This window comes from Pseudophryne corroboree, chromosome 2, assembly GCF_028390025.1.
Source record: "Pseudophryne corroboree isolate aPseCor3 chromosome 2, aPseCor3.hap2, whole genome shotgun sequence".
NCBI classification, from domain to species: domain Eukaryota; kingdom Metazoa; phylum Chordata; class Amphibia; order Anura; family Myobatrachidae; genus Pseudophryne; species Pseudophryne corroboree.
In genome coordinates this window covers 352,541,832-352,565,567 of record NC_086445.1, presented here as the reverse complement: position 1 = coordinate 352,565,567, position 23,736 = coordinate 352,541,832, and the positions used below count along the sequence as shown (strand labels likewise).

At 49.9% G+C, this 23,736-nt stretch overlaps 1 long non-coding RNA gene across 1 annotated transcript in view; it reads left to right on the top strand.

Annotated features, from left to right (window-relative positions):
• The first annotated feature begins 694 nt into the window (after nucleotides 1-694).
• LOC135050804 (uncharacterized) overlaps nucleotides 695-23,736 on the top strand; it is an 85,888-nt gene continuing 62,846 nt past the window's right edge. The window contains exon 1 of the long non-coding RNA XR_010241831.1: nucleotides 695-761. This is a non-coding gene — a long non-coding RNA (uncharacterized LOC135050804). The remainder of the gene's footprint in view (nucleotides 762-23,736) is intronic.

Here is a 23,736-nt window from a genome sequence, read left to right as displayed (position 1 = left end):
CATACTTCTCTTACATACCAGCTACACTCCACACCTTCTCCGTAAACTCACTGCCTCCTGACTCCACTCATTCATTGTTTTGGTTTCTTTAGACAACCTAGACCAGGGGTAGCCAACCCTGGTCCTCGAGAGCTACCAACAGTTAACGTTTTCCAGGTCTCCTCACAGAATCACAAGTTAAGTATTTAGCTCCATCTGTGGATCTTTTAAAATGTGTCAGTGAGTAATGACTGCACCTGTGCACCAGCTAGGTGAGCTGGAAAACTTGAGCTGTTAGTAGCTCTCAAGGACCAGGGTTGGCTACCACTGACCTAGACCATAGGTCTGCAAACTCGGTCCTCATTACCCCACACAGTGCATGTTTTGCAGGTAACCCAGCAGGTGCACAGGTGTATTAATTACTTACAGACACATTTTAAACGGTCCGCAGGTGGAGTTAATTATTTCTCTTGTGATTCTGTGAGGAGACCTGCAAAGCATGCACTGTGTGGGGTAGTAAGGAGTGAGTTTGCAGACCTATGACCTAGACCACAGGTTCTCAAACTCGGTCCTCAGGACCCCACACGGTGCATGTTTTGCAGGTCTCCTCACAAAATCACCAGTGAAATAATTAGCTCCACCTGTGGATCTTTTAAAATGTGTCAGTGAATAATGAATACACCTGTGCACCTGCTGAGTTACTGTACCTGCAAAACATGCACTGTGTGGGGTCCTGAGGACCGAGTTTGAGAACCCCTGACCTAGACCAATGCTAATTACAGGTGGAAGATTATGCTGATTTCAATTGACTGTATTGTTAGTTGTAGTGCTACAGTACTAGGGGAAGTAGGGTTAGGTACCACTCAGGGAGGGTTAAGGTCAGGCTGTGGGGATGGAGGGCTATGGAGGTTAGGGATTAGAGATAGTATACTTACCACTTAGGTGTCAGGATTCTGAGCGTCAGGATGCCACTATCGGTATTCTGACTACTGGCATCCCAAGCCCAGGGATCCTGATACTATCCCGCTCACTTGACACACCTTTGCAAAGACTTTCAGAATATAGGGTTGTCAAATTACATTTTATGAGAAATTGTCACCAAAATCTAATAAAACAGATTTATTTTAATTTTCTTCAACTCACAAATATTTGCCTGCCATTGCTTTTTTTGATAATTGTGATTATGTTAGATGTGGATGCTGATGCATTAGTTTTCTTTGTTAGCACTAGCACAAGCATTGCTACTTGTACAATGTACTTAGTAGTGTGGTAATGTAGCACCTTTTTTAAAAAAATTAAAGAATACTGTAAGTTTATTCCCATCAGACATCTGAGGATAACTTATTGCAGTACTAGTACCCATCATCCTCATCCTCAAAATGCTACAACATTTTATTATTTTGTCTCAAATGTACATGTGGTACCCATGTCTGGGGTACCCTGCTGCACACTAGTTAATGCTGCCGAAGAGGCTTTTATTAGAAGAGACACTGTAAGGGTTAAATCCCTTACCTGGTTGCCCAGCAATGGCCTGGAGAGAGTGAAGAGCTTTGGGGCATTAGGACCCAGGGCAGTCTGTAGGTTTTCCTGAGAGCGTGAAGCCCAGGAAGGTGTGTGATTGGCAGAGAGGAGGAACACGCCAGGAGGAGGAGAGTAATGGGACCCGAGGTTTTGAGCAGTGTGCGGCGTGGTGCAGGGAGTGAGGAGAGCACAGCCGTGTGCATACCTCCCAAAATGACCCTCTCCAGGAGGGACACAATGCTCTGCTTCTGGACTTTTCTAGAAATGTATGATTACCGGCACCTGTGCTGAACAGGTTAATGGATAAGAAAGGTGTTTCAGCACAGGTGATGGCAATCATACAGTAAGAGGGAAGTCCAGGAGCAGAGCATTCCCTCCCTCCTGGAGAGGGTCATGTTGGGAGGTATGCGTGTGTGAAGAGGAAGGGTGAGACGCGTCTGGCGCGAGCGCACACCAGGCGGAGGCCGCGGCTTCCAGGCAGACACCCAGCAGGAGGGAGAGCATCACCACCGCGCTGCAGAGTCGCTGCAGAGAGCAGTAGGAGAGATGGGGAGCGCGGCGGTGTGAGGTGAAAACACCACCGCGTGAGTGAAGGGAGCGGGATGCAGCCAACTACCACTGAACATTGAACAGTAGAGCCAAAGCTCCCGGCAGCCGGCCACTTGAAAAGCAGCCACAAGCAGCCACATGAAAGAGGCTATCAGCTGAAGGACTTACTGCTATAACAGGTACTTGTTAGCCCTATCCCCAATACCTTATATGTGTGGGGTCTGTTATTACCAGAGTGTCCCTCAATGCCCCCATTCAGAGACTGTGCAGACACATAAACCTCCTAATGATAATGTGTGGACCCTTATTCAAAAAGTAAAGCATTCAATACCTTTAATACCAAGAAATAATGACACAGAGACTTGAATTTGGCAGAAAATTGTTAGCTATTTATTGTACCCTAACCATTAGAAAAAACTTGTAAAGTAAAATTTAAGTTAACATGCCGATTCAGCCGGCATATGGTGGCAGAAAAAAGAACGGCTATATTCCACTGACGATAACCTAAAAAAACATTAAAACCCAAATGATCCTAATTTACCACAAACCATACATAGGTAATAGGTGCCCGACTCAGACCTCCACGCTGACTGCCCACCCTGATGGGTGATGACGCTGCCCCCTGATGGGTGATCTAGCGACCTTAAAAGTCAATGGAGGTGAGTGCACCTAAACCACACCAATACTGTAAACAACTGTAACTAACAAGTCAAACTACAACCTGCCGTTCTTTTCCGCAAACAGCGAAAGACTCTTCCCCAGAGTCTTCGCACCGCCACCATACCCTCAACCTAACTCCTGCAACACCAGAAACAGATCCTCCAGGAAAAAACAACATCCCTTCCTTGGACAGATGCACACCATCAGGCCGAAAAAGGTGACTGGCACGAAACCGAATCCTAGGGTGGCGAACCACTTTCCCTCCGTGAGCCAACACCCACTTCGCCACCGCCGAATTCACCTTTTGCCTGGCCTCATCAATCGGGTGACCGTCCGCCACTCCTCGCCAACGCAACCTTGGCACCATCATAGAGAACACCAAAACACAATTGGGCCACGCTGCGGCCACACTGGCCAGATCTTCCATCATAGCCCATCGCAGCTCCAAAGATGTCCTCTTCCTCAAATCGTTGCCACCCAAATGGACAACCAGCACCCTAGGGACTCCATGTTCGCTGACCTGACTGACCAATCTACTCTTCAGATCTTGCCACATCATCCCCCGCCAACCAAGCCAACGAACGCCATGAGCCCAAGGAAAAAACTGCGCCCCCTCCGAGGCCAAAAACCTGGCTGCCCAGTAAACATAAGAGTGGCAAACTACCCAGAGTGCCAAATCGCCTTCTACCCAACCTGAAGAGAAGGAAAGGAGTGAAAATCGGTTAATAAGTATCCTAACAGGAGCTTATTGAATGCATTAACCTGAAGGATCTGCCAAAAGAAAAAAGGGGTTTTCGTGTCTTGCATAAGTCACAGCCTAGCCGTTCTAAACAAGCTTCCAGCCAATCGAAGCATAACATAAAAACACAACGGGAAAGATCAAAGTAAAATAAGGAAAAAAAAAGGGGGGGGGTTTAAAATGGGAAAAACATGTAAGAACTCAGCTGGAGGTGAAAGCGTAAAAACCTGCTGAGCGACTTTGTGTTGTAACTAATCAGCCGAATTGTAGATTGGAATTCAGTCTGTCAAGTCAGGCAAAAAATCGCAAAAGAACTCCAGACCCCCGCTGCCAGCAGCGGCAAGTAGCTAATCCCTGAGTAGGATGAACAAGGGAGACGAACAGACACAAACTGCACAAGGACGTACTTAACCTTACAACATGAACTTATACAACGTCTAATAAAACTGAACTGTTAATCAAACTAAAAACTCATGAAACTGGGCGAATATATAGTTTGTAACTTGACGACTTCCATCGCCCCACTGCCTAAATCTCCGCAACGGAAAAACCCGCCGATGCAGCCGACGTCGCCGCCCCGATTCGGAAAGAATGCGTACCGAAAGCAGCAGGTGAAAGGCCCAAGCTCGCCAGACAGCGGCTCAGCATCCAACGAAACTGATATTTCGTCAAAGGTAAACCATCATAATGCAGCAGCCACGACCCCTGCACACCGGGCCGAACTGCAGCATATCTCGATGCCAATCTCACCGGGCAAATGCTCCCCTCCAGAGACGGTACCAGAGTGACCCATCGCCCTCTACCTACTTGGTCCGTCTTAGAGCGACGCAATCTGCACAGCAAGGACCTCTCACCCACCACCACGTCATCCAGAAGCATGCGCGAGTCTGCCTGCTTAGATGGCACTACCAGCTCCGAAACCCGAAAGGCTCCGTGGTAAGCCATGGAGAACGCCAACTGGAACAAAAGCGATTAAAAAATTGACGACGCGATACTGCCTACCGCATCGATGACGGCCGGTAGCAAGGCCGCATCGTTGGGGCGTCGCCTATCAGGCGGCGTTGGCGCCACGCGCGCCCACCCTTTCATCGCCTTTACAAGAAGCCCGCTCTTTGTCACGTCAGGGACACCCTTGATTCTATTAAAAAACGAAATCCCTGCTAAGTACCGGGACACCACCGCTCTGGACCTACCCGTGACAAAAAGCTGCCAAATAAAAGAAAGCATCACACGATGCCCGCTCTTACCTTCTTGACTACGTCCTCGGACAAACTCTTCCCACTCGCTCCAAGCTTGACCGTAAGCCTTGAGCGTGTTCGGAGCCACTGACCGCATCGCTAGACCCTCCAGTCCTGTCCGATCACCTGCCAGACATAACCGGGACATTGAGACCCCCGCTCATCGGCCTCGGGTGCCAACAAACGAAATCTCTCCCACTGACCGCGGGACAATGCGTCGGCAATTCCGTTCTCAAGTCCTGGCACATGCTGCACGCGGAACCATACATTCTTATGCAAGCATGTCAGCAGCAATCGCCCAAGCACCCTCAGAACCACCAGCGACTTCGCCCTCTGGTTATTGATCGCATGCACCACGCCCAGATTGTCACATCTAAACAAAATGCTGCGATGAGCCAGACGATCGCCCCAAACCTCCAGCGCTACCATAATGGGGAAAAGCTCCAGCAGCAAAAGGTCCTTAGTGAAACCTTTGCGATGCCATTCCTCAGGCCACGCCCCAAGATCCCTCTAGGTAGCAACCGAACCCAGAGGAACCCGCCGCATCGGTAAACAGCTGTAACCTAGCATTGTCGATCGTTGGGGCCAGCCAGATACGCACCCCACTGAAGTCCTCCAGGAACGAGGCCCAGACGGCCAAATCCCTCTTAATCTCGGGGGACAAGCGAATGAAAATGATGCGGCCTGGCACACCCCGCCGTCACCCTCTCCAGCTTTCGGCAGAAAACCCTGCCCATCGTATCACCCGGCAAGCAAAGTTCAAGAGGCCCAGCAATGACTGCGCCTGCCTAAGCGTGACTTTGCGCGACATCACGAACTGGCATATTACCTCGCGGAGCTTCGTGACCTTGGCCTGAGGAAGGCGACACGATCCCGCCACCGTGTCGATTTCAATCCCCAAGAACGACAAACAGGAAACCGGCCCCTCCGTTTTATCCTCGGCCACAGGAACGCCAAAGTGATAAAACAACGCTCGGATGCTGAACAGCAAGTCGCTGCAGCGCGGCGAATTCGCCGGTCCCACACACAGGAAATCATCGAGGTAATGCGCAACTCCATGACCCCCTGAAGAAGACTCCACGCACCAATGAAAGAACGTGCTAAACCTTTCAAAAAAACTAGCATGAAACGGAACATCCCATCGGCAAACATTTGTCAATGAAATATTCCGCTCCGATTCGAAAACCCATAAAACGGAATGAGTCCGGATGCAACGGGAGCAACCGAAACGCGGATTCAACATCGATCTTAGCCATCAGAGCTCCTGGACCGTAACTACGAACCAACTCCAGCGCCTCGTCAAACGACTGGTACACCACCGAGCAGTGTGCCGGTGGTATCGCGTCGTTGACCGACGACCCTGACGGGTAAGAAAGATGTTGAATGAGCCAAAAGGCACCCGGAGTCTTCTTGGGAACTACCCCCACTGGGGAAATGACCAGGTCATCCACTGGGGGCGAGCTAAACAGGCCCTCCATCCTACCCATTCGCACCTCTTTATCAACTTTCTTGCGCAAAACAGACGGCAAGGCGCGAGCGGACTGAAGATTTCGGAGAGCCTTGACCGATACTTCGCCCGCAACTGGCAAGCGGAAACCAAACTTAAAACCCTGAAACAAAAACTGAGCGTCCGTACTATTCGGATACCAATCCAACCATTTGGACATGGCGTCGAAATTAATTGGCGTTGGGGCCCTGTGGAGCGATCCCACTCGCGCCGGGTCTTGCGTAGCTTTGCTTTCCCCTCGCACCTTGCCAATTTCCTTTAAAACAGTTGGAGGCCGGGTGGAAGACGCCACATTGCAAGCACGAATGTCGAAACCGACACTGCTTGCCGAAGGAACAGGTCGCATTATTAAATGCGAAGTACTTCCCGCTCGCGGCGTCCTGCCCCCGCCCGCGGATAGCCAACCTACCTCTCCTACCCGGACCCCCTTCCGCGCTACTCCCCTGGGCGGACGACCCTGCGTGTTGCCCGTCCGCCCCCGGATTCCGGGGCTTCCTTGCGGGTTGAGAAGCCCGGGTGACCTGGAGCCAGACCTCCACGTCCTTGCAACCAAAGTCAATAATCTGTAAGCAGTCCTGCTTCTCTCGGAACTTCTCATCATACATCCGCCATTCGATTCCTGACGATGTGCGCTGCATATCGTGTATCAAGTGCAGGTATCGTATGACGTTCATATGTTCCTCAGGCCTATCTTCCAGATAACACGCCACAAAGACGCAAAAACCGGCCAGCCAGTTGTCGAAAGTACGGAAAGCTTCAGCTCCGATGCCTTTCTTAGCTGTCGCCGCCTTAAACTCCTTCTTCGCGTCCTTAGTCAGCACGAACATATCAACGTAATCGCCTCTGCAGATCTTCCTACGGCAGCTATCCCGCAACCCCCTCAATACTGCCGTATAATCACAGTGGACTACTCCCGGCAAATCGCGGCGCTTCTTGGCCCTGCGAGCGTCCTCGCTAAGCCGCTTGCGTCTCTTCCGCCTCTCCTGCTGCCCTGCCGCCCTCTTAGCGTACTTCGTCGCACGCTTTTTTGCCCTAGTCGTGCTACTGACGTCGGACGCTTGCGACGACAGGGATGAAGAAGAGGAGGAACTGAGAGAACTGGAGCGCGCGCTGGAGCCCGACGCCGACTGCTCAACCTCACCTGACGCTGTCGACTGTTCGGACTGGGAGTCCTCTGGTGTGGAAACTTCGAAATCCTCCTCATCGCTCACGTCCACCTCAACTTCTCCGCGATCACCTGAAGAAGAAGACAAAGCACGGGACCCGGAAACCACTTCCCGGGGCATGCCTAGCACTCCGGGGCAAAGACGTCCCCACCTCGCGTCTGCGCTCCGTCCGTATTGGACGGTGTCCCAACTGCGCCGCGGCCGCCCCCAGGTCACGGCAAGCGCGCGCTATTCGCTGAGCCACTGACCCCGGCTGTGTACCGGATGCCCTTGCTTCTGCGCACGCGCCGGAATGCCTTGCTGCCCCCGGGGATGCGGCTGCGGCCAATGGGCCCAATGCCGCCACCACCATCGACAGAGCCGACGCCAACTCCCCGGAAGCCTCCTGACTTCCCCAAAAGTCGCGGCCGGCACCGGCGGGAGCCCCCGCAGATGCCGGCACACCTCTCCTGGCCCGTCGGCCGGCAGGCGCCGATAAGGGACCTGATGGCCAGTGCCCCGCCTGGCCTGCTGGTGATCTGCTGGCCCCCTTGACCACAATTGGCGTGGCCCCCCACCAATCATCTATCCTATCCTGCGCCTGCTGGCCCTCACTATTGCTGCTGTGCCTACCACCGGCCTCCCCGCGCGTGCCCTCCCCCCGCAGGCCGTAGCTCTCTCCGTTTGCAGGGAAGGCACCTCTGCGGGGCTTAATGCTGCCGCGCTCTATTCTGGGACGCCCCCCCGCCGCCGCTCCTCGCCGGACTCCGGCTGTAAGGGAGGCAGCAAGGGAGACGTTGAAACTGGCGGCGCCGCTGCGCGCACACGTGCGCGAACGGCGCCACTGGCTGAGAGCCAGTGGCGCCGACCCCCTCGCCCGGCATCACCCCACGGCCGTGACAAGGGGGACGGGTGGGGAGATGGGATGGGAGCCCCCATTGGCCGTCCGCTCTGGCGCGCACGCGCGCGCCCACGGGCGCCTGCTCCCGGCAACGGCGCCTCACCCTCAAGAGGTGGAGGTGAAGGCCGATGCCTGGCCACCTCCGGTCGTCTCCCCCGTGCCCCCAGCCCCCCCCTGCCGCTCACGGCCGGAGGTTATTACCGGACCCGAAACCAGGGGCAGGGAAGACCGGGTCCGTCCAGCCACTGCCGCGCGGGCACCCACGTCGGCGCCGGTGGACGGGGAACAGGCAGATGAGCCAGCAGGCCCATCCGCGGACCCAGCTTCACCGCCTGGTGAGCGGTAACGAGCTGGGGTCCCGGCAGAACGGAGGGGGCGAGAGGCGGCCATTATCCCAAAGCAGTGTGTGGTGAGATGAGAGAGGAGGGTGAAGCTATAATAGTACAACAGTATAACAGTATAACAGCTATAATAGTATAACAGTATACTATATAACAGTATAACAGTTTTCAGTGTAAACCTGAATACTCTAACTAGCCTAGCTAAAACACTAGTGAATATGCAATTCAGCAACACTCACCAGAAGGCAAACCAGCAGCAAGAGAGACTCAGCTAGCCTATACATCCCTATATATACTGAACCCTCCCCTCTCTACCATTGGCTGTACTTTTCATAACAGTTAGGTACACCCCTCACAGTAGGTTTAACTCTCTCCATTCCTATGCCTGTCATTTCGCTCTCCTAGTGGCCACAAAGGGGATCATGTTAGGAAATGTGTAATTCTGCAAGAACAGAACCTCCCTGTCACTTAAGAGAGCCTTACTTCTGCACCTGCTGTGATATTTTACATGGACTTTGGCAAGAGACTCCTTTGGAACTGTGTAGTTACTCAAAACCAGAGCCTTCTCTATAATTAAGAGTGCCTTACTTACAGTACATGTTTCCCTGGGGTGACATTCTACGTGAACTTTAATCACATTATCCCAAAACCTGGCACAGGAATAGAACCTCTGTTCTCCTTCTGCCAGTCAAGACTGTTTTATACTTCCACCAACTTGCACGACGAAACTGCATGTTAAAGTGTACATGGTACCCGGAGTAGCTTTATATTCTCTGACTTCTTTATGAACACAGTCACATAACTCTTCTAATTTACTTACCTTTTCCATGGATACAAATACCTCCAACACCCAGTTATTCATTGTTGCTGTGTTATATTTCAAGTTACCCACCCTGCACGCCTTCCTATAAATGCTCACCTGGTGTCCGTTGACATTATTCAAAGAGTTCACCTTTAATGTGCAGGTTCTCTTTCTCAGACACACTGATCTTGCATTGAAACCAAAGTGCAGGAACTGAACATTATTATTTGGTGCACAGCCCCACCTTGAGGACAGTTTAGGGATTGTGACAATTTAGTGCCAAGACGCAACTTACCTTAGAATTATCAGGAGTAGGCAATTGCACTTTAACGTTTGATGTTGCACGTGATTTATGTGATTGTTTGACTAAACCATTTCTGTGCTTTTCAAAGTCGTAATCTGCAATTGCTGTTATAGACACTAATTGCACTGGAGTATTGCAATAATGAGTAATCTATGCAATTAATATTAACAAGAATTGATTTACAGCGGGGACCAGTCACTTCCCATTCAATAAATGGTTGTCACCATTCTCAGGGGAGTGGTCCTTGAGTATACAGTGTTTGGTTATAATAATAATAATAATAATAATAATAATAATAATTATAATAATAATTATAATAATAATAATAATAATAATAATAATAATTTTATTTATATAGCGCTCTTTCTCCAATAGGACTCAAGGCGTTTAACAGATACATAGCATAATATAGTACAGAAAATAATGAAGTACATTTTCATAAAATACAGAAGCATGAAGATACTAAAAGGGACATTATGGAAATGCTTGAGTAAACAGGAAAGTCTTGAGTCTACTTTTGAAGGATTCTGTAGTTGGGGCCTCTCGCACTGTGTGGGGAAGTGAGTTCCATAGAGTCGGAGCCGCATAACTAAAAGCTCGACCCCCAGATGAATTACGGTAGATTCTAGGTACTGCTAAAAGTCCTTCATCTACAGATCGCAGTAATCGAGTGGGGCAGTATGGGATCAGAAGCTGTTTCAGGTACCTTGGGCCCTGGTTATGTCTTCCTGGGGGGTCTCCTTGTCCTTCTGCCTCAGTTATACAGGTGACGTGAAGATAAGTTACTAACCTCAACATCGTTGAGAAGCGTATTCAGCTGACTGAGAGCATGACTGAGCTTCAGGTATCAGTACACTTCACCAACATTACCATTATATCACAAACGTACTGTAGTTTTACTCACTGCTAGGATTATATTGGGGCCATTGCAGAGTTGGAAGTAACATGTCTAAGACTGAGCTGATCTTCTCACCCTCACACATAACCTCACTATCCACAACTTTCTCCTCTAGCCCCCAAGTATGCTGTATTGGAACTATCCTTGACTTCTCCCTCTTCTTAAAACTACACACCTCTTGCAGTCCTGCCATTTCCATCTCAAAAATATTTCCAGGATCAGACCCCTTCTCACCCTGTATGCTACTAATAGTGTTCACTCTAGGTGTCTTTCACAGGACGCTGCGCCCTGCCCCTTTTTTAGAAACCTGAATGCCACCCTGCCCGTTTGTGTGCGCCCTCCCGCCCCGCACTTTGCTGCCTGCCGGACCCCGCCACGCCGCCGGACACACTACTGCAGTCTGATTACTGCAGTGTGCTTAATCACACTGTCTCCCTGCATGAGAGACAGAAACCTCCGCGGCCCGCCCCGTCCCGCCCACCTCATCTGCCTCATCCCGCCCGTCCTTAGCTGTCAGCCGCCGCAGCTCCCCTCCTCTGCGAGATACAGGAGGGCTGGGTTTGCCTCCTCCACCGACGCAAACCCAGCCCTCCCTCCTCTGTGTGCATGGATCAGTGTGGTGGCCATTTTCAACTAGCTCTGCGGTGTGTGAGGGGGGAACCAGCGCGATCAACTCCCGCAGCATCAGCCCCCAGTAAGTAAAATTGGCAGAAAAAAAAGCGGAGATCAAAAATGTGCCATACCTGGTGCAGTGTGTCTCAGTGCTCTCTACCTGGTGCAATGTGTCTCAGTGCTCTCTACATGGTGCAATGTTTCTCAGTGCTCTCTACCTGGTGCAATGTTTCTCAGTGCTCTCTACCTGGTGCAATGTTTCTCAGTGCTCTCTACCTGGTGCAATGTTTCTCAGTGCTCTCTACCTGGTGCAATGTTTCTCAGGGGTGGTATTCATGTGACCGCCGGTCAGCTGACCGACAGTCACATGACCTCCTCCACCAGCTCGACGGGTCACTGTCCCGATGGTCGGCATGCCGACCAACAGGGACTATTTCCACTCGTGGGTGTCCACGACACCCATAGAGTGGGAATAGAACCCGTGGCAACCGCAGGTCGCCACCGAGCCCGCAGCGTGGCGAGCGCAGCGAGCCCGCAAGGGGCTTGCTGCACTCACCCCTCCCCGCCGGGATCCCGGCGTCGGTATGCTGCCGGGATCCCGGCGTCGGGATACCTGGTGCAATGTTTCTCGGTGCTCTCTACCTGGTGCAATGTTTCTCGGTGCTCTCTACCTGGTGCAGTGTTTCTCTGTGCTCTCTACCTGGCGCAATGTTTCTCTGTGCTCTCTACCTGGTGCAGTGTGTCTCTGTGCTCTCTACCTGGTGCAATGTTTCTCTGTGCTCTCTACCTGGTGCAGTGTGTCTCTGTGCTCTCTACCTGGTGCAGTGTGTCTCAGTGCTCTCTACCTGGTGCAGTGTGTCTCAGTGCTCTCTACCTGGTGCAATGTTTCTCGGTGCTCTCTACCTGGTGCAGTGTGTCTCTGTGCTCTCTACCTGGTGCAGTGTGTCTCAGTGCTCTCTACCTGGTGCAATGTGTATAACGTGCTCTGCCTGGCGCAAAATGTATAACGTGCTCTACCTGTCGCAGTGTGTATAGGAGGTTCTACCTGGTGCAGTGTGTATTAGCTGCACTACTGTGTGGTGTAATGTGAATTGCCACTATTATGTGGCCATGCCCCTTCCCCATGAAAACAACGCCCTTAAATTTTTGCTGCGCGTCTTCGGCGAGCACTGTCCATTCTTTATCATGTGGGAATGGGAGGACCAAGCATTATAGTATGTACCTAATTTTGCCCTTCTAACTGAAAAATGTGCCCTCCCGAATGAAAAGTGTGCCCTACCCGTGATCAGCACCCTGCCCTAAAAAAATCATCCACTCTCCGGTCATCTCCAGATTGGACTGGACTGTAATCTCCTCCTATCTGATCTCCTTGACAACTGCCCCTCTCCACTCCAAGCTATCCTCAATGCTGCTTACTGGCTCATCTTCATCTCCAAATGTTTCCTCTCTCTTACAAGCCCTTTTCTTGCTCTCCTTTCCCTTCCGAATCCAATTCAAGCTTCTCACACTCACTTATAAGGCCTTCACCCATTATTCTCCCAATTACATCTCTGACCTTATCTCTCTTTGCACTCCTGCCCATTGTGTTTTCTCCGCTAATGCATGCCACCTCTCATGCCTACTGATTTCTTCTTCCCACTCCTATCTCCAAGATTTTGCATGTGCTGCTCCCTATCTCTGTAATTCTCTACATCTTCCCATCAGACTCTCCACCGCTCTAAAAAACTTTAAACTCTCAAGACTCACTTCTTCTTCAAATCCAGCTGCATCTCATCTCATGTTCTTTTCATTTTCTTTCATAGACTATTTTCTACTCTTGGTTTCCACCTCCCTGATGTTTATTTCAGTGTCATGTCTGCTTATGCACAAAAGTTTATATTCCATGTACTTGACCTACATTGTTTTGTACTGTAAGTTGCGTTTTTCTTTTGTGCATTTGTTTTTGCACTTTGTCAGGCACTGCGGAACACCTTGTGGTGCCGCATAAATAAAGGATCATACTACTACTACTACTACTACTACTACTACTACTATGATGATCCTTATTCCTATAATGAGAAATAAAAAAGTGAACTCCCAATAACCTTCATTACAATCATACATGATTCACTTTTCCATATCATTTATATTTTTCCCGTACTAACATTCCCTCCTACAGTACACTATATTCTATACAGGCACATTCCCTCCTACACCATACTCTGCGCCAGGGGCGGAACTACTGGCAGTGCAGCCAGTGCATTGCACTGGGGCCCTGCCGCACTCAAGGGCCCACAGCCGCCGGCATTACAATGAGTCACAAATGACTCATTGTATCATGCCTCCGCACACCAGCGCTCCCGTCGGGTCTGTGTCCCGCCGCCCGCTTGTGTAACAAACAGATCACGGACAGCCAGAGCCAGCAACAGACACGCTGCCGCGGCTGACGCCCGCCGCCTCTGTAACACACTCAGCGGCAGCGCCTGCGGCAGCCCGGCTAGAGGGGAAGGAGCAGGAGGGGTCCCGGCCGAAGAGGGAGGAGGGTCCGTCCCTCCCTCATACAGACGTACTGGTCGGTCTGACTCAGGTCTCACTGGCTGCTGCTGGCTCTCTCCAGCGCCTCCTCCTCCACACGTCCTCGGTCCTCCTCCTATAATAAAATGCTGCTGCACAGTGTCTTGTGATGTCGATCAGGAAAGGGAGGAGGGGCAGCTAACTCAGCTCCTCCCCCTTCCTGTTTATATTCCGCCCCTCCCTCGGCTTCCTCTCTCTCTCTCTCTCTCTGTGTTTGGGCGCCGGGGATCTGACAAGCATCACGCCAAGATCTCGTGGCCGTCCCCGGCGCCCACTGTCATAATGGGAGGGACTGGGAGAGAGAGGACCTGCTGCTGCTGGTCATTCCCTAATTTCCCTATGTGCATGGTGAGTCTCCATTTGCTTGTATTGCTGCCTGCAGCAACCCTCTCCCTCTGGTAGGAATTAGGTGTTTTAATTGTGTTGCATCACATGTGTAAACACAACAAAAAATATATATGCCTGCCGCAATGTGTAAAAATGGGGAATCTGCCTGCCGCAATGTGTAACAAGGGCACGCTGTCTGCCGTAATGTGTAACAAGGGCATGCTGTCTGCCGTAATGTGTAACAAGGGCACGCTGTCTGCCGTAATGTGTAACAAGGGCACGCTGTCTGCCGTAATGTGTAAAAAGGGTACGCTGTCTGCCGTAATGTGTAAAAAGGGTACGCTGTCTGCCACTATGTTTAACAAGGGCGCGCTGTCTGCCGTTATGTGTAAAATGTGTAAAAAGAGGAATCTGTCCGCTGTAAGGTGTAAAAGGGTCTCTACCTGGTGTAGTGGTGCTACTGTGCGGCGTAATTTGAAGAATGGAAACTACTGTGCACCGTTTTATGAATTGGTATTTTGTGGCCACACCCATTCCCCACGAAGCCACGCCACTATGTATTTTTGCGCGCGCCTGCGGCGCGCACTGCCCCTGTTTTGCATGCAGGGGTGGGGTCTCCGATGCCGTTTCTTGCACACAGTGATAAAATGTCTAGTTACGGCACTGTTGCTAGGTATCCATTTCTCTGGCTCTGAGCAGGTCCCCCTCACCAGATCCTCTCCAGGGGTGAGGGGGTGGACTAGGATGGGATGGGTGGGGGGGCCCAAAGCATTTTGTCGCACCTGGGCCCACCGCTTGCTAGTTCCGCCACTGCTCTGCGCAGAATGCATACTAACATTCACTTCTACACATGCTGTAAGTATGGTGGTATGGGAGAGTACTGCATACAGTACCGGTAAGACATTGACAGCCGTTATGCAGTACCACCGGCCTGACCACCTTGTTTGCAGCCACTGTTATGTGTGAGGGGAGGAGAGCGCAGTGCGCAGCTCTGTGGGGGCATGTGTGTACCTGGCACTGTGGGGGCATATGTGTACCTGGCACTGTGGGGGCATATGTGTACCTGGCACTGTGGGGGCATATGTGTACCTGACACTGTGGGGTCATATGTGTACCTGGCACTGTGGGGGCATATCTGTATCTGGCACTGTGAGGACATATCTGGCACTGTGGGGGCATATGTGCATCTGGCACTGTGGGCGCATATGTGTATCTGGCACTGCACTATTGGGAGGATATATGTATCTGGCACTATTGGGGTCATAGGAGTATCTGGCCCCCCATATGTGTATCACACCTCCATTTTCATTGGTCACACCTCATGTGCCATGTGGCCACACCCATTTTTTGACACACCTTCGGCGTGCGCATACAGTACCACTAAGAAAGTTTTTCTACTTCCACCACTGTTCCTACACATTACTCTGCGCAGGATGCATACTAACATTCCCTCCTACACCATACTCTGCTCAGGATGCATACTAATATGCCCTCCTACACCATACTCTGCACAGAATGCATCCTAACATTCCCTCCTTCACCATACTCTGTGCAGAATGAATACTAACATTACCTCCTACACCATACTCTGCTCAGGATGCTAATATTCCCTCCTACACCATACTCTGCTCAGCAGGGTGCATACAAACTTTACCTCCAACACCATACTCTATGCAGGATGCATACTAACATTCACTCCTACACCATACTCTGCGCAGGATGCATAATAACATTCCCTCCGACACCATACACTGCGCAGGATACATACATACTCTGCTCAGGATGCATACTAATTTTTACTCCTACACCATTCTCTGTGCAGGCAGAGCCGGCTCCACCATTAGGCAGCTTTAAACGGCTGCCTAGGGGCGCCGGCCACTGGAGGGCACCGCATCACTGAATTCATCTAGCAAAAAACTGAAGCATGTCTCTTTATGCGGGTTAGTAAATGAACTTACAGATGGGGAAATGGAACAAAATAAGAAGCATACAAATATATGTATGTCTATACAAACAATTATAGGGATGTAGTCCAGCAGACGCCGAAATCCCTATACCTATCAGAATACCGACACTGGAATCCCGACAGCCGGCATCCTGAATGTTAGCATGCCTGGAAGGGTTAGGGCTGTGGGGAGGGAGGGTTAGGTTAAGGGGGGTAAGGTTCATTAATTTCATTCAAAATGTCGGTATTATGGTGGTCCGGATGCTGCTGTCTATATTCTGACAGCGGCATCCTGTACCCAACCCCAATTAAATATCCCCACTAGACCCCATATACAGCATATTACAGTATATAAAGAATTGACGGCACTCAAAGACTTTTAAAGTGAAAGTATATTGTGAACATAGTCACAAAATGTTGTGACTTTATTTACAATATACTTTATCACTTTAAAAGTCCGTGAGTGTTGTCCCTTTTCTCTGTATATGTATAATGATGCAATTCACGGGAGGTGGTGGTCGCTTTGCAGGTTAGGGGGCGCTAGACTGAAGCTTTGCCTAGGATGCAGAGAGACCTTGCACCGGCCCTGTGTGCAGGATGCATACTAACATTCCCTCCTACATAATTCTCTGCACAGGATGCAAACTAACATTCCCTCCTACACCATACTGTGTTTATATTACTCATTTTCTTTCTTTTTTTAAAAAAGATTTTACTTTATCCTTAATATCATCCCAAATGCACTATTCATTATATTATCACTATTCATTATAATTAGTCTAATTCAGAGATGTAGGTAAACTGATGGTTTACGTATATCTTTGATGTTATTTACACATCCATTTTTGACACGCCTTCGGCGTGCGCACACAGTGCCAATGAGAACGTTTTTCTATTTGCACCACTGGGGTCATTTCGACTTGATCGCGCGCTAGGTTTTTTCGTTGCGCTGTGATTAGGTCAGAACTGCGCATGCGTACGGCTACAAAGCGAATCGTTGCTGGGCGATGGGTTGTACGAAGAATCCATTCGCACGGACGATCGCAAGGAGATTGACAGGAAGAAGGCGTTTGTGGGTGTCAACTGACCATTTTCTTGGAGTGTTTGGAAAAATGCAGGAGTGTCCAAGCGTTTGCAGGGTGGTTGTCTGACGTCAATTCCAGCCCCGGACAGGCTGGAGTGATCGCAAGGGCTGAGTAAGTTCAGAGCTACTCAGAAACTGCACAAAATGTTTTTGCACAGCTCGGCTGCTCATTCGATCGCACACTTGCAAAGCAAAAATACACTTCCCTGTGGGTGGCGACTATGCGTTCGCACGGCTGCTAAAAACAGCTAGCGAGTGATCAACTCGGAATGATCCCCACTGTTCCTACACCATACTCTGCGCAGGATGTATACTAACATTCCCTCCTACACCATACTCTGCTCAGCAGGGCTTAAAGTGGTCCTGGAGAGGTGGTGGAACTCATTCACCCCGCCACCTACCCCCTTTCCCTTACATTACGTGGAGCCAGTGCTAGTGATTTTGGCAGCCCGCTGCAAACTATAAATGAGTGCCCTACTTCCCATACTTTATAAAGGGACATTGATCTCACAATCAAGCAACATGGTCACACAATAGAACACCAATTCAAATGACACCACACAGTAGCACAATCTTATTCAAATGACACCGCATGTAGTGCCCCTGATTCATATTGCACCACATTGTAATGCCCCTTATTCAGGTTACATCACTCAGTAGTGCCCTTTATTCACGTTGCGCGACAAAATGGTACCCTTTATACACATTATGACACATAGTAGTGTCCCTTATACAGTGCCCACATTAGTGCCTGTCACAACTGAGGGCCTGAGCTGACGGGAGGCAGCCTCAGTTGTAGGGGCTGAGATGTACCGGAACCTGGGAGGTTGTATCAGACCCCTGGACATGTAAGTAACATGAATAATAACTGCCCGAAGGCGTGACCACGACAACTTGGATAAAAGTCAATGATGTTTATTATGACAACTCCGCAACACAGCAGCAGTAAAAGAAAACGTAAAAGTCAGCAAAGAATAAATACAGTTCCTGGGTACTACAGGATGGCAGGAGCCAAAGGGCACTGGTAGTGTGAGATAGTTCTTATAATCTTCTAGATGGTAAGTCCTTACCAGGCCCGACTGTAGCAATGGAGATAACCCAGGATTGTACCAGCTGGTGTTCCAGGAAAAGCTGGGTTGCTGAAGATAAAACGGCTGCTGTGGATACTGGCTGGAACCAGACTGTTGTTAGCACGGAGTGGATACTGGCTGGAACCAGTTAAATAATAAATGAACTTGGGAGCGATGAAATATGAACTGAAATGTAGAACTTGAGAGCGGAGAAATAATAATACAGGTGGAGAGTGGTAAAGTGTAGAAAGGACACCGGCCCTTTAAGAGAAGCTGTACTCTGCTGGAAGCTGAGCTGGAAGCAGGTAATGTTGTAGCTGGAAACAGATGAATCCACAATGGATTGGAGAGTCAGGCTACACCGCAGGTGGAATGCTGGTGCGGGTCTCTATGGTGGAAGTCTTGAGACAGGAGCTGGAACCTGGAAGACAATCACAGGAGAGAGACAAACAGGAACTAGGTTTGACAACCAAAGCACTGACGCCTTCCTTGCTCAGGCACAGTGTATTTATACCTGCAGCAAGGAAGGGATTGGCTAGGCAATTATGCAGATTAACAATACTGACAACAGATTGGAGAAAATGATCAGCTGACAGAATCCAAGATGGCTGCGCCCATGCAGACACTTGGAGGGAAGTTTGGTTTGTAATCCATGTGGTAATGAAAACAGTAATGGTGGCGCCGGCCACTGGAGACAGGAGACGCCAGGCTGACAAGTGCACATCCAACCACGCGGACACAGCGGAGGCCGCGGCTGACGTAATCGCCACTCTGACACTCTGCATGCAGAAGCTCAGGGACGGCGGCGGAGGCCGCGGGAGACGCCATGCCAGATGTAATATGGCGTTTACTGTGACAGCGTCCCAGAGTGACAGGAGAGGATACAGGAATGTACACATCAGGATAACAGATGGGATCCTGTCCTGGAGCGCTGAGCCAGCCTTAGGAGGCATCTGATGGGTAAGAAATGGCGTCCAGATACCCGGATCGTGACAGCACCCACCCCTTTAGGAGTGGCCCCAGGACACTTCTTTGGCTTTTGAGGAAACTTGGAATGGAACCTCCGGACCAAGGCAGGAGCATGGACATCAGAAGCATTGGTCCATGAACGTTCCTCAGGACCATAACCCTTCCAGTCAATAAGATACTGTAGTTGACCGTAACGGTGACGTGAGTCCAGGATCTTGGTCACTTCATACTCAACGCCTCGTTGAGTTTGGACTTTCGGAGTTGGAGGAAGTGAGGAATGAAACCGATTCAAGATCAGCGGTTTCAACAGGGAAACATGGAATGTCCTGGGTATTTTTAAGAAGGGAGGCAACTGAAGTCTGTAAGCAACAGGATTGATGACTTGTTCAATCTTGAAAGGACCGATATAGCGAGGTGCAAACTTCATACTGGGAACTCTTAACCTCAAATTCTTCGTGGATAACCATACCCGATCACCCACCTTGAGAGCAGGAACTGCTCGACGCTTCTTATCCGCAAACTTCTTGTACCTGAACGATGCCTTGAGCAGAGCTGATCGTACGCTCTTCCAGATATTGGCAAACTGATGCAAGGTGATATCCACTGCGGGAACAGAAGTTGCTGGAAGCGGTTGGAACTCAGGGACTTTAGGGTGTAATCCAAAGTTAGTGAAGAATGGTGTTGAAGCAGATGAAGAATGATACTGGTTGTTATGACAGAACTCGGCCCAGGGAAGTAATTGAACCCAGTCATCTTGAGAGGAGGACACATAGATGCGGAGGAAGGCCTCCAAGTCCTGATTCACCCTCTCGGTTTGACCATTGGTCTGAGGATGGTAAGCCGTGGAAAACTTTAGCTTGACTTGAAGGACTTGACATAAACTTCGCCAGAATTTGGCTGTGAATTGAACTCCTCGATCTGAGATAATTTCTTCAGGAAGACCGTGGAGTCGGAAGATCTCTTGTATGAATACTTGAGCCAACTTGGAAGCTGACGGAAGACCGGTGAGAGGAATGAAGTGTGCCATCTTGGTGAACCGGTCAACTACCACCCAGATGGTATTGAACTTGTTGCACATGGGTAAATCTGTAATAAAATCCATCGACAAATGGGTCCAAGGTCGACGGGGAACAGATAGTGGAACCAGTTGCCCCGCAGGCGACTGGCGGGATACCTTATGTTGAGCACACTTTGGGCAAGATGCAATAAACTCCAAGACGTCCTTTTTCAGAGTTGGCCACCAATAGGACCTAGAGATAAACTCCAGGGTTTTTTGGATACCTGTATGTCCGGCAAAACGGGAAGCATGGGCCCAATGCATGAGCTTCTTCCTTAGCATCGGTTTCACAAAACTTTTCCCTGATGGGGGCGTAGAGTCCATCCCTACCGTGGAGAATGCCAACGGATTTATAATAGGATGCTTGTCTGAAGACTCTGACTCATTTTCTTGCTCCCATGAGCGGGAAAGGGCATCGGCCTTGCGATTCTGAGAGCCCGGACAGAACTGGAGTTTAAAGTCGAACCTGGAAAAGAAAAGTGCCCATCTGGCCTGACGAGGGTTGAGACATTGTGCGCCTTTCAGATATAAAAGGTTCTTGTGGTCTGTAAGTATGGTGATTGAATGAGAAGCTCCCTCCAACAGATACCTCCACTCTTCTAGAGCGAGCTTGATGGCTAGCAACTCCTGGTCGCCAATGGCATAGTTGCGCTCAGCTGGGGAGAACTTCCGGGAGAAGAAACTGCAAGGGTGTAAATGGCCATCTTTAGCCCTCTGAGATAACACCGCTCCTACTCCAACGGAGGAGGCATCCACCTCTAAGATGAAAGGAGAGTCGATGTCAGGCTGTTTCAGAACAGGCGCAGAGATGAACCTTTGTTTTAAAAGATGAAATGCTTGCATGGCTTCTTCAGACCACTTGGACGGGTTAGCACCCTTCTTAGTGAAAGCAGTAATAGACGCCACAATGGTGGAAAAGTCTCGTATAAACTTTCGGTAATAGTTGGCGAACCCCAAGAACCTCTGGACCCCTTTGAGGGTTAAGGGTATCGGCCAATTTTGGATTGCTTGTAGTTTCTCAGGATCCATCTCTAGTCCGGAACCGGACACAATGTACCCTAGAAACGGAATGGACTTGACTTCAAAGACGCATTTCTCTAATTTGCAATAGAGATGATTGACACGGAGACGGGACAGAACCTCTTTAACCCAAAAACGATGTTCCTCTAAATCGTTAGCAAAAATGAGGATATCGTCTAGATAGACCACGACATGACGGTATAGAATGTCTCTGAAGATCTCATTGACAAAATGCTGGAAGACAGCTGGGGCATTACTTAATCCGAAGGGCATGACGAGGTACTCATAATGTCCGTCACGGGTGTTAAAGGCGGTCTTCCACTCGTCACCCTCACGGATCCGGATGAGATTGTATGCACCTCTCAAGTCCAGCTTTGTAAAGATGGTAGCTCCGCTAACTCTGTCAAAGAGCTCAGTAATCAGGGGTAAAGGATAACGGTTCTTGATGGTAATGTCGTTCAAACCTCTGTAGTCGATGCACGGCCGCAGACCACCATCTTTCTTTTTTACAAAAAAGAAGCCTGCGCCGGCTGGGGAAGAAGAAGGTCGAATGAACCCCTTTGCTAGGTTCTCTTTAATGTATTCCTCCATAGAATGCGTCTCAGGCAGAGACAACGGATAAGTTCGGCCTCGAGGTGGAACCTTCCCTGGAACGAGATCAATCGGGCAGTCCCATTCTCTATGAGGAGGGAGGATATCAGCAGAAGCTTTACTGAACACATCCGTGAAATCTTGATATGGAGGAGGTGGAACATCAGACGACCTGGGGGAGGAAGAACAGACAGGCAATACTTTAAACAAACATGTCGTAGCACAGGAGGAACCCCATGCCAGGATTTGCGTAGTCGTCCAATCAATTGTAGGATTGTGAAGACGGAGCCATGGAAGGCCCAGGACCACAGGATGTGTGGCTCTTGGAATCACTAAAAAAGAAATAAGTTCGGAATGAAGAACTCCCACTCTCAGACGAACTGGTAGAGTCCTTAAAGAAATAACTGCATCAAAAATTTTGCTGCCATCCACGGCAGTTAAAGAAATGGACGAAGGAAGTCTCTCGGTGGGTAGGGACCACCGTTTAACATAGGCTTCGGTAATAAAGTTCCCAGCTGCTCCGGAATCAAGGAGGGCAATGACGTTCCGAGAACGTTGAGCAACTTGAAGCGAGACTGGGAGATTACAATCTTGAGGAGATGGAGAGGAGATCATTACTCCTAGCCGGCCCTCTCCTTGGCGAGCTAGGATTTGGAGTTTCCCGAACGTTTGGGACAGGCATTAATGGTGTGAGACGGAGCTGCACAATAGAGACAGAGAGACTCGGAGAGACGTCTTCGGCGCTCAGCAGGAGTTAAACGGGAACGGCCAAGTTGCATGGGCTCATCTTTAGATGGTGACAGTTGACGAGGAGGAGGAGCAGAAGATTTTGGAGCAGATGATCTTCCACGCTCAGTTGCTCTCTCTCTGAAACGTAAATCAACTTTCGTGCAGAGTGAGATTAGCTCATCTAACTTAGAAGGTAAGTCTCTGGTAGCTAACTCATCTTTAATACGCTCAGATAAGCCATGCCAGAATGCAGCATACAGGGCCTCGTCGTTCCATGCCAGTTCGGATGCCAGGATCTGGAACTGTATCAGATATTGTCCTACAGTACGTGACCCCTGGCGTAAACGGAGAATCTCGGATGAAGCTGAGGTTACCCGGCCTGGCTCGTCGAAGATGCGCCTGAATGTTGACACGAAGGCAGTGTAGGAAGATAGCAGGGTGTCGGACCTCTCCCATAACGGTGATGCCCAATCAAGGGCTGAGCCACTGAGAAGAGAAATAATGTAGGCAATTTTTGTACGGTCACTGGGAAAATTGCCAGGTTGTAGCTCAAACTGAATCTCACACTGGTTGAGAAATCCCCTGCAGAATCTTGGAGATCCGTCAAATTTTGCTGGCGTTGGAAGATGAAGACGTAGAGCAGAAATGGGTAAGGTGGGTGGGGTTATAGCTGGAGTCACTGTGGTTGACGCACCAGACGCGCCTGATCCACGGAGAGTTGTCTGAATCCCATCCAGCCGAGTAGAGAAATCCTGGAGACAGCGGATGATGTGGCCCTGTGCAGCCTCCTGATGTTCTAGTCGGGCTGCCAGTTCTTGCATCGGCCTGGCCGCTTGATCCTGGTCTCCGGCTGGATTCATTAGGTCAGTGCTTACTGTCACAACTGAGGGCCTGAGCTGACGGGAGGCAGCCTCAGTTGTAGGGGCTGAGATGTACCGGAACCTGGGAGGTTGTATCAGACCCCTGGACATGTAAGTAACATGAATAATAACTGCCCGAAGGCGTGACCACGACAACTTGGATAAAAGTCAATGATGTTTATTATGACAACTCCGCAACACAGCAGCAGTAAAAGAAAACGTAAAAGTCAGCAAAGAATAAATACAGTTCCTGGGTACTACAGGATGGCAGGAGCCAAAGGGCACTGGTAGTGTGAGATAGTTCTTATAATCTTCTAGATGGAAAGTCCTTACCA